General features: G+C 43.4%; 1 protein-coding gene across 2 annotated transcripts in view; it reads left to right on the plus strand.

Moving 5' to 3' along the window:
- LOC114432157 (plexin-B2-like) overlaps window positions 1–12,480 on the plus strand; it is a 112,472-nt gene that overhangs the window by 20,899 nt on the left and 79,093 nt on the right. The window lies entirely within an intron of this gene.

A 12,480-nucleotide genomic window follows, 5' to 3' on the forward strand; every position in this document is an offset into this window, starting at 1 on the left:
TCATCAGTTCTAACTGTTTGGTGGGGAAGCATGGTTTATATGTGGTTGCAGACCTCAGTGGGTGGGTCTGGGTAAAACTTGAAAAACAATAGCACTAAATGTTTCCATACTTACCTGTGATGATCTGGCTGACTGGGCCAGGTGTGTCTAACGACTGGCTAACAACTATGAAACTGCCAGAGGGGGACTGGTTGACAGCCCTTTGTTCTTACTGTGAGTATGTGCAAACTTCCTGGGAATGGATGGAATCACTGCATTGTATGTGGTAGAAAGATGATGTTTGACGCCACCACCTCTGTTAAGGGAAGGGTTTTCCAGCTTGACCCAGACCCACCCACTGAGGTCTGTAACCACATATAAACCATGTGTCCCCACCAAACAGTTAGAACTGATGAAGCTGCTTGGATTAGCAGCAAAGCATCTTCAAGAAAACTCTACAAGTCCAGACGCCTTGCTTCAATTTTGCTTTTTTACCAAACATTTTACCAAACAAGCCAAAATTATGGAGGTCTATGGGGATTGACTCACTTTTAGATGCAGCCCTGAAGTGGTCACTTGAGGATCTGCACTAAGGATATTTAACGGCTAGAAAGCTAGCTCCTCCTCTTTGTCTTACGTCTCACAGTATAGAGACACTTCAGTCTGTCAGTCCGATCAGTGTGTGTGTGCATGCTTGTTAAGACTTGTTGTTTGGGACTGTGTAAAGTGTGTCAGCTGTCGGATAAGGCTGACAACAAACGATATAAATCAAACCTAAATGAAGTATTAATGCTTTTTATCCTCCTTTCACGGCTCTAATGAAAACCTGAGACGGCAGAACAAACACCTCCTGCTTTTATAAACACACTGAATGTCTTAACGCTTGTTGCTGCAATTTCATACCTGCCATTAGTCATGTTCAATAGGAAAGCAGCTGATGGAGCGGCTTTGCTTTCTCTGTTGTTAAATTGCTCTTTAAATTAATTCCCAGGTGATATTAAAAAAAGCTCTGGTTCAGCGCCTTCAGAACTGTAATTTCCTCCGTAACAAATTTGCCAATTTATCCTCTCAGCTGTTTGCGGCCCTGATCTGGAATCCCCATTAACCTTGAGGCTGAGTCATTTTGGCAAATTCCCATTAACCTCCAGAGTGAGATGTTTGGTGAATTCCCATTAACCTCCAGCATTAGTCGTTTATCAGAAAACAAAGAAAGTGTTGGGGCCACATTTCTGCCTCATTTGGAGATTATTTTCTCTCTTTCACAGGATGATTACGGAAATGAGGGTCACAGAGTCAACTGAGTGAAACTCTGAACAGAGACGTTCATGTACTAAAAGGACCAATCATTGCAACATACGAGGCAGAGCTTATGTTTTACCGAGTATGAGCTTTACTGAAATGATGTATCTTTACCTGTTGTCCAGATCCAGGCTGACTGTGTTCAGTGTGCTTTGTGTTTTTATTGACTTTGTGGGGAAGTGTTAACATGATTTTTGTAAAGCAAAAAGGGTTAATTTTAGTAGATGAGCGGGTAACTGAACAGAAAGACTTTTTAAAGATCTGTCTTTTATTTCAAAATACGGCTACAATATTGAAAAAAACTATGACTACACTTTTATTATATATACAAAGGCTCCATTCACACTAGAGAAAGTCAATCCAGCTGGAGTAGGATTGAATCCAGATAGCCTTTAAGCTGGATACGTTCAGACCTATTTTCAAATCTAGCTATCACACACATGTCCGTGCTCAATCCGGCTTAACCTGGCTTGTTTGTTGTCCTCCAAACCACTAGGTGGCGCCTCGTAATATACAGAGTCTGTTCAAGCCGTGGTAGAACCGTGTGTGCGCATGCGTCAAGCGTTTTTTTTGGTCCCGTTTCGCTTGTTCTTTCACTTTTTTTCGTTTAAAAAACAAACCTGGATATATCCAGATTCACTTTGTTCAGACTCAGAAAAAATCCAGATATGGCCCGAATCCCGCTCTAGCCGGATTGATTTCCCCAGTGTGAACGGGGTATTAGTCAAGTTGGTGACTGGGGGTGGGGGTGCAGGTGGTGGAGTAACATGTTTAACCAACAGATGCCTCGATGCAGCCATATTTTACTGTCTATGCATGTGTGGATGTGGTGGGGGGCATTTGTTAAGCCGGCCGCCCTAAATATAAAGCACTGCTCCACTGTGAGGCTCAATGAGTCTGGAGGCTAGCGTTAGCATCAGTCACCTACAGAGCTAAGTGCTGTGTGTTTACATAGAGGTGACACCACAAAGACACACGGGGTCAAAGGCAACAATGTAACAGACGTAGTCGTGCTGTCATCTTAGATATAAACAAAACTACTGATATTGTTATTTTTCTGAACGTGTTAGTTACTCTGTGACAGCCCTTATAGCATATAATATATGCAGAATTGTTAATAAGACTTTGGTTTTGGAGAAGTCGGGCAAGATGCCAGCGGCTGGGAGTTTCACAGCGAGTTTCCTCAGAGTTCATATTTATTCTGCTCAGTATGCTGCCTCTAATAAGGAAGTGAACAATAGTGTGACTAATGTGTAGCGTTAGCTAAATGAGGATTCCGATACTTTGCCTGAAGATGAACGTTTACCTGAAACAGGAGGACTGACGTTGCATTTTATTCATGTTGCTCTGAAGAAGGAAGGAGTTTGCTTCCAGCCGGCTGCAGCAGGAGCCCTTGATAACATCAATACCACTCTGTGATTAAGAGTCCAGAGCTGGGCTTTGTTTCCCAGTTTGTGTCTGGGTAAATTTGAGGCCAGTGGACGGGATAAACCAACCAAGAATATTCTGGCCGCTCACTACAGATCAGACTCCGCAGTTCCTCCACGCCTCAGACCGGTTCACACAGCAGCTCATCGCTTATTGAATAAATCAGAAGCCTCAGAGTCAGGGGAGGTTAGGTTGCATCTCCAAGCGTGCACTCTTCATCCTGCTCTGTGGTGTGCGTCCATCCGTTCCTATTTTGTCGGACTAATTTAAGCGTGTCCACACACACACACATCCGAGGGGGGAGTTAGTTTGTAGCAGAGGGTCAGCGAGCATGTGAACGGAAACGTGGAGTCATCCTCGTGCAAACAGAAGGAGGGGAGACAGAGAAGTGCTGCTGCTGGCTTAAAGCCGGAGCAAATATGATGTTCGTCAGACTGAATGATGGAAAAGCAGAAAGCAAACAGGAGACGTGACGGTGGAGCGGGCTGTAAGTGGATCTGATGGCACGAGTTCCCCGCAGTCAGCCCACGATGTGAAACTGAGTAAATATGAGGGGAGAGGAGCAACGGGTCGAGCCGCAGCTTGCAGGCTGGCGGTTTCTTAATGCTCTCTGTCATCTGAGTTAGTGTCAGTTCCTCACCGATTCCCCTCAGCAGCCCGGCCGATGGGGAGATAGACAGAGCAGCAGCCCGCTCAGCCTCTGATTATACAGGCTGTGATTGGAGATGGAGTGGCCTCTGACCACCAGCCGGCTTTTTACAGGCTTGTTAGATGTGCTTTTACACGTTTAAGTGCAGCTAGTAAACAGCTGGACTCCTGTAACCAAAACCAGATTGATCTGTCAGAAAATACTTGTATAACATTTTAAACTTTTCTGGCACACTAAGCAACAAAATGTGAAAAAGCAGCACGAGGAGGCTCTGTCTCAGTCTGTTCAACACCACAGCTGCAGGCTGGAGGCATGTGAACGGAACATATTTATACCTGAAAGCTTATCAATACAAACAGCCTGACCTTTTAGAGTTAAGTATCTTTCTCAAGGACAATGGATGGAGGATCCACCCACTGACCTCATGGATAATGGACAGTGCCATGTAGAGATCGACCGATATTGGTTTTTCTATAGCCGATGTTTAGAGGTCAGGATCAGGCGATATTTTTGCCTGATTTTTATGGCCGATATCTTGATGTTTTCCCCTTTGTTTGCTGCTAAAATGTCACACTAATAATATGTGGGTGCACAACACTTTTAAACTTAACACCATCATTTATTGATCACTGACTTTTGTGCACTGCATGGCATTAAAATAAAAATGTGTAAAATCATTCAATTATGATTCACAAAATCCCCCTAAATCATTTTGTGAATTTTGGTTTGTAACTTGTAAGCAATCTAACAAATACGTTTATTTGTTAGATTGCTTACAAGTTACAAACCAAATCACCACACTCTAGTAGTTACAAAAAGATATAAAAACGCCATCATGTTGCACAGCTTTGTATGCAAGGACAGTACTAAACAGGTTTCATGAGGATAATAACAGTGCAACATATAACATATACAGAGTCATATATACATATTTATAGTCATTACTTATTACTTGCCCGATGCATGTACATGTGCACACGCACAGACACGTGCACGTGCGTGTGTGTATGCACATCGGGCCGCTGCACAGACACGTTGGCACACACACACACATACACACAGACATGTCCCCACACAAACACGTGCAGATACATGTGCGCGGGTGTAGAGAGTGGGTTTGTTTTGCTCACTGTTGCTCCTGTCATGCTAGTTGAATAGTCCATTGACTACGCTAAGCTGACAGTAGTGATGTCGGTTCTATGCGAGTTGTTTTTTTTTTCTTTCACTAAGTGAAGATACTCTTCATAGTTTACTAGTAACACAGTAAATATATGGCCATAGGATGTCTCCCAGGACTGTTATTCAATCTTCCAAAACTTTTTGGCTTGAGGTCCTTCACAGCAGCACGTTCTACTGCACCAATAACACAGGGCTGCCCACGGATGTGCCTGATTTTAAAGCGGCGCGGATTTTGGCCGATGCCGATATATTAAAAAATAGCAAATATCAGTCGGCCTCTCAGTGCCATGTAACAGTGTCTCTGAGGGTCAGAGTGATTTAGCACAGATCAGAATCCAACATGGCCGAGGGATACATAAACCCAAAGAGGCTGTGCCATGTTGTATGAAGGATTTAATGAGGTGGAGCTACAGCAACAACTTCTGTGACTTCTTGTAGTCTGAAGCTAAGTGTAAACCTTCATGTTGGAGCTCGTATTCTCAGGTTGGATCAGTTTGACTGCATGTAATGGCTTTATACTCAAAGTATAGTGATGTCATATTTTCTTTTTTTGGAAGAGATGTGCCGACCAATTAAAATTAACCAATCGAACAGCTGACTCCAGCTTCTAGACACTCTTTAGATTCAGTCTGAGGTTGCTGGTGAGTCTCTGCCTGTCCTGAACATCATGGCGTTTATGTCGCAGGTGGTGTTTGCAGTGAGGCTCTTTAACAGCCTGTCTGTAGAGCCTGTGATCTGAAGAACCCACGAGAACAGGAACCTAAGTGGTTTGAAGCGCTCTGACAGTGATTGATACCAGCAGGGAGCTGAATGCAGACCACACCGCTGGCTCTTATCAGCGACACATCCGGCTCCACAGCAGAATGTCAGCTGTTTGTGGAGGGAACGACAACGTGGCCCGACTGCTGCTGAGAAGTTATGAAGGAAGATTAGCTCACCTCCAGTCACACATGATCCACTGAATTAGTCCTGGAGCATTCAGCGGTAAACTGCAGGGAGACGGATGAATAGTTGGTGATTGTTGTTATAGTTCTCTCGCTACGCTGCTTCTGTGTCTCTGTGCTGCTTTCTGGTCTAACTGTTCTGATACTGCTGAGTTAGACGTCTCAGAAGAGCTGCAGTTTAATTGAAAGCTACAACAAGTACATAAATTAGCACAGAGGAGCTTCATTCCATCATCAGCTCAGACAAAAATGTAGATTCTCTCTGTTCTGAAGCCACCACAGGCTAATCTGTTACAGTTAATGATGAACAAATGTTAAAGATAGGGTAGGAGATTTTGAAAACTCAGTGGGAGTCAGCCAGATTTAAAAAGTAAACACACGCCCTTTTCTCTCGGAGATCACCCCGAAGCCACGCCTCCCAATCACATGGACGAGCATAACCTGAAGACGAGCTGCGGTCTGTGACTTCCACCATCATGCACGTACCTCTCTGGTGCGCGCAGAGCAGGAAGAGAGTGACAACCAGCCAATTCACCCAGCCAGGATTGGCTGATGTATTTAGCGTTTTAAAGCTTCCACGGATAATTAATATTCTTCTAAATAATTGGCTGCTATCAGATTGTAAAGAGAAGTTACACTAATTTAACAAAAAGTACATCAGAATGAAATCTCCTACCCTACCATTAAATAAATCAAACGCATGACTTTTTTTTTACTTTTTAAAAAAACTAACCAGCTGTTTTCACCCTGAGCAGCTGGTTTTTCATCCATCATGCCTTCTCTCAACTAATCACAGTAAATGAGGTGTCTGCAGCTTCATCACTCAGACACCACCATCAAAGAAATAGCGCTGACACAGGCAGAGGGTGGTGGAGGCTACAAAGTCACTTTAACACAGCTAACAGCCACCTAGCATGATCGTTCTGCGTCTGTGTGAGAGGAAGCCTCACACAGTCTCCCCACCAGCAGGTGGCAGTAGGCTGTTCTAAATGGATTAGCATATTAGCACTTCCTGTTTCTTTAAAAGGGTTTTTGGTAAGGTGCCTGAGGCAGGTCTGGGAAGTCCTAGGAATGGGTAGAGCCTTAACATGATAATACATCAGTGTTGTTTTAACAGGCTGTTCTACTGCCCCCTAGTGGCTAGGACGGAGTGAACACTGTGTGATACAAAGAGGAGTTTGTAGGCCGATTTTTAACTGAGTATTTGTCCTCGATACACTTAACATTCGGCCCTAAAACAAACTGTGTTGTGCACAGTCCAGCTCTGCTGTGACTAAAGGTACCAATAATTTATGACTTCTGGGAGTTTCCCTGAAGTCTGGCGGATTTCAGCCCGAAATGAAAGTGTTGAAAGCCAAAAATCTTATCAGGAGGAGGAGGACTGGTGGAGCCGCTGGTATTGATCAACAACCCCATCAACCTCAGCAGATATATTGTGGTCATTTTTCTGCTATGGGGCCCGGTAAAAATCTTTCTTATTGCCCCCTTAAAATATAGATGACTGCCATTAATGAAATACGACGCAGCCCCGTCTCCCTGTCTGTAAACCGCTCGGTCGTAAAATTAACGCTACGTACAAAGAACAGCTCGACTCGAAGAATCCCTCCATGTTTCTGACCCCACACATGTGAAAGGGAGCCATTTTTACTCCAGTTAGGCTGAATTTATCTAAAAAGGAATAATAGCTATGGGGACAGCACGCTGCACACAAAAGAGAGATCCACAGATATTAATATTTATTCTTCTCTTCCCTCTCCGGTGCCAGATTTCATAATTATCTCCAACTCATAACAGCTAAAAAAAACTCCCAATGGGTTGGGATTGATTATTTGATATTAAAATGTCCAGCGCCACATTTTAAAAAAGGAAAAAAGCTCAGGAGACAGATGGAGAGATGGAAATAAAGAGCCGAAATATTCAGCCTGTGAGTCTAAATGAGTTTCTGAACGGCCGGAGGAGAGACGAGGTCGCAGAGACTCGGCTGATTTAATAAGACCACCAGCAGAGAGACGGGGAGAGATGAAGAGCCGACTTTGTTTCACCTTCTGAACCTCATTATGGAAATGGGCCACATTTCTGATTGCTCGGCTGCATATGTATTTGTCACTGCATGCAGGTGTGTGTGTGTGTGAAACTGATCCACTCTCTGACTGTAACTGCGTTTTTCTGATGTAACTGCAGCATTTTACAGTTTTATGAAAACAAATTATTCATCTGCAGGGAGGCGGAGCAGAAGGCCACCGGTTTTACTTTAATGAGTCTCACTCAGCTTGTTTTTGGTTTCAGTCTGTAAGTGCGGGGAAAGTGAAGAGTTTTACGTCCTAATTTAAGTGGCTGGGGCGGATTTTAGTGGAGCTAAAACCTCATTAAGTGGATGTTTTTGGAGTTTTAAATGGATGTTGCAGTCACCTGCTGCAGCTTTTTAAAGTCAGGGAAGAAATTCATCTTTATGTTTAACCACAGCGGCGCAGTGTGGGAGTCCATGGTGATGTTTGAATGAAATACTGTGAAAAAGTGTTACTCTTGCTGATTGTGCTAGGACAATCTAATGGTTACTGTCGGCTAATGAAAGGGTGAACATTTACCTGAAAATATGAACTGACATTATTTTCTTGATAGCACAGCTAATGTTTAGTGTTCGCTAACCTTGTGGTGCAGTGTGGGACCATACATCACATTTTTTGTGTCCTGCACCATTTTAATGCCTCTTTTATGCTACATGCTACATGTAGCAGGTGATTCTGACTACAGCCTCAGTTCTGCTAAAAATTAGCAAACATGAGCATGCTAAGCTAAGCTAAGCTAAGATACATAAAAGAACATCTTCCAGGCACTTTCTCCTCATATATCCAGGCTCTCCTGCTACTTAACCTTTGACCTCTGCCTCAGTAGTTGGCCGGCTCATTGTTGAAGTGAAAAGTCGTGACCCTCAGACGACCTCCTGGTCCCTGGTGACCTGTCTCTGAGCTACCTTTGTCTCTGGGACAATACTCTGACTGGTAAACATGTGCGAAGACATGTTGGCTGATTCAGTGAGTTTGTGTGTGTTCAACAGAATGGAGGTAATCAGGGCTGTCTCCTGTTTGTTTGGGTGTTAAATAAGTGGATGAAACACAAAGAGGTTTTTAGATATCAGAGCACAGAGGATGGTACAGCTGCTTGTTTTTCTCTCTCGTCCGTTGTTGTGGTGGAAATGTTGGGAAGCTGCCGTCTGTTTTTACCAACCATCACTCCTTCATGTTGGTTTCTTGTTCTCTGTGGACGTCCCGCCTCTCGGCCGTAAACTAGAGCAGGGAAAACCCCCGCGGTTCTCTCCGGGCAATACTGCATGGCTGAGGAATGACACTGCAGGAGTTAATTAAGAACAGACCGCTGAGAAGAAGAGTGACCTCCAGAGGAGCTGGCTCCTCCTCTGCATTCTTATACAGGCTTTTACCAATACAACAGGAAGCTGGGGTTCATCAGGAAGTTATGATAAGCTCCCCTAATATTGTTCATCAATATTTCAAGAAAACATTTACAACCAAAAGGTAAAACAATGTTGTACATTTGCAAGAAATGTAAGACTTTTCTTATAAAATCCAGTTTTTCAAAAGTTTTTTTTCTAATTTTAAAGAAAAACATCACAGTTTTTAAACATTTTTATATAGATTTGTGAAATGTTTACTTTACTCTGCTTGAATATATATAGTCAGGATAATGATAAAGACTATTTTTTCTTTCTTCCTTTACTTTTCAAATTTATGAAAATGTTTGCAGATATTACATCTTAACTATAAAAAATATCTCATATATTTTTCTGTGAAAATCGGCTTCTTGCACATTTACAACCAAAAAGTCAGAAAATGTTTTATCTATTTTCCCCTCCTCTAACTTTTGTCTATTTATTGAACATAAAGGTCAAAGGGTCTCAGAAAAATTAGGTTATTTTACCCCAGATAGTCATTTCAGGCTTAGATAACATGTCATTTGGTGTGCCATTGGAAAGTTTACTGGCCTTCCTCTCTGTTCTTACACTTCTGTTGTCTGAATAAGGACTGAAAGGGTTAAGTGTGTGAGTTGATGTTATGTTGTGTTCGAGTTGTGTTGCTGTGTTCGAGGATGAAGTGTGTGTTGGATTTAGGTCCAGGCCGTGTTAACGGTCCTGCTGTGAGGAGGGTTTTTGAGAACAGATGTCATGATTCTTTCTGCTCCTGCTAACCTCTGCTGACTCATTTCTGCCCTCTTCGCTCGCTGACTTTGTTTATTGCCTCTTCTTTCCGAGGATTATGGGATTGGCTTTTTTGTCTCAGTGGACCTGATGTTACATAACTCTTTAAACTGAAGGATGAACAGCGTCGGTGCGGTCACACATCATGTTTCGATGGCGCTCCTTCTTGTTCTTGGATCAGTAGCTCTGCTTTCATGTTTGAAGGAGAATCCTGGTTGTTTTTAGAGACTTTTAAGTTTCCCCTTGGGACATGAAGGCCCGTTAATGGCCGTCCTTTTTTTTGTGCATGAGGGACAAACAGTCATTGTTTTCCTGTTGGCATGCGGCTGTGTGCCGGTGGCGACTGCAGAGGACGATAGTGTTGATTTGCTTTCTTCATCATCAAAGGAAAGCTCCATGAGTTTAGCATTGATCTGAAGTGGGTTACCACTGATCTGCTCCGTGGAAACAAACCACACTGGGCTGCTCATTGATCTGCTTCTTTTGGTGTCCTTGTAAAGTTTTATCAGCTATTTAGAAGACAGAAGGCTCTGTGGGTCCCCTGTTGACTGTAGGTGTGATATTCTGATCCTTTATCAATGTAATATATACGGTAAACATGTAAACAAGCTTGACTAGTTCAGCACATAAAGGCCGAACAGCACAAACTTTGTTTCTACATTTGTCTCCTCCCTCCTGCCTCTCTGAGCAGAAACTTCTCTGCAGCACTAAAAATCAATACAGCCTCCTGGAAAGTTCTTGACTCATGTAATTACATTTGTTTACTGCCCACACCCTCTCCTCCATCTTCATGTGAGCCCTTGTGCCCGATAAGCCAATAAAGTTAGAAGCTGTGTATTATGTTTCCTGACCTGGCACCACTCATTTACCTGCACTGGCAGCGATACGTAATGGTCTGCGGCAAGTGATGGAATGCTTTGTGTTTGGATGACTTGAATGACTGCACGGCTGTTTCTAAAGCATGTCAAAGGCCACAGCCTACAGAGGTGCAGCCTTTGCTTTATTACAAAGGACAGTCTATAGCTGAGGGAATATGTCTTATTTCTGTTGCCAGAGCTGGGCTTCAGTTCTGGAGCAAAATGCTCCAAAGGCCACGACCTAAAGGCATGGCCTATATAGAAGGTAGACAAGGTTCAACCTAGTTTTGTTAAACAATACGATCTGGTGTGCAACCATCTCTTCTAAATGAAGGATGTAAAAGGTGACTCATCCATGAACCAACTTATCCCTTGATTTTTCGCACACATCTTTTGTAGGCCACAGCCTTTGAGGAATGCAGCCAGGTCCTCCTTGGCTGAAAAAAAAACTCCCATTTCCATTCTTCATAGTGCGATAAAGCCTTCGAGATGAGACAACCTTGTTGTGTTGCTGTGGCTCAGTTCCAGCCTTTGAAGGATGCAACCACCTTCTCCTTTGTTGTCGAAGAGGAGTCAACTGTTTACCCTTCATTTTGGGATCAGTTCAGCTGCATGGGCTGTACCTGCTGGATCCTTTTGCACTGCCATGTCTTGGTTGGCCTTCAGATGTGGCCTTTGAAGGATGCCGCCCCCGAATAGGAACACAGCAGCTGAACATTTTTTTTACATCACAGCTCTAACAGTGACCCAGTTTCGTGGCAGTATAACCTAGACTCCTCTGCTATCAACACTGGCTGACATAATCAAATTTAGCTGAGTCTGTAAAGGTAGCTCTTTCATTTCAAAGGAGGCCTTTCATTTTTTTATTCTCATAGAATAGCTCCGGATGGTCGGAGGCCATTTTTTGTTCTCGACTGTCTATAGAAACCATTCAGCCTTTGTCATTGAACAGCGACAAAGGATCAAAAAAAGTGGGGTTGAGGACTTGACTGTCAGTCCACGGCAGAATTAAGTTGTTGTAGAATGTGTGACCGAATTTCTGTCTGTGTGTGTGTCCAGGTGTGTCTGTATCTTTGTGTGTGTCCAGGTTGAGCTGCAGCTCTTCAAAGGCCGTTAAAATCCTCTGGATTTGAATCGGATGCTGTTCAGACTTCACATTGTAATTATGTCCCAACAAATTCCTGTCTACATACTCCTACAACCAGATGTGTGTGCACATATGTGTGTAGTTGTTGGTGTGTGTTTGTAGTGGGTGGAGGGTGGTCGCTGTTGTGTACAGTTGATGTCTCTTTGGGGGGGGGGGGTTTATAAGCTGCATGTTATATCACGTTAACATTGTAAGGGCTATTGATGTTAGTGTGCGACGCTGTTGTACTGTTTGCACCGGTGTGTGTGTGTGTGTGTGGCTTATCTCTTCCATGCTCTTCTCACCAAGTTTCTTTGGTCTAAATTGGATGTGAAAGGAAATCCCATGTCTGCATGGCTTCCACTGCAGGCACAGACCTGTGTGTGCGTGTGTGTGTGTAGCGTTTACCATGCCACAGTGGATTAACCACACAGTCTGAGCTGTAACAGTGAGGCTGTGAAGGAGAGAAAAACAGGAGCATGAACCAAACAGGAGTGTAGGACTGACAGAAAACTGCTTTTTAGTCTGAAAATCCGTCATTTAAACAACACCTTTAATTAACTTGTCATTCAAAAACATGGATTATTACAACCTTAGAGTGTGTGGGTGTGTGTGTGTGTGTGTGTGCTTTGTGTGCTGTATAATGTGTTTACCGAGATAACGCCGACTGGCAGAAAACAAAAGCTTTGTTAGACTAATTGAGTTAAAAGAATTTAGCACTTTTATTTCAGTAGAACAACCTCACCTGCAAGGCAGGGGGTCATATTTACATCAGTCTCACACTACAGCTGGCTCTGGCGCCCCCTTTG

The sequence above is a fragment of the Parambassis ranga genome, chromosome 2 (genome assembly GCF_900634625.1).
Source record: "Parambassis ranga chromosome 2, fParRan2.1, whole genome shotgun sequence".
Classification (NCBI taxonomy): domain Eukaryota; kingdom Metazoa; phylum Chordata; class Actinopteri; family Ambassidae; genus Parambassis; species Parambassis ranga.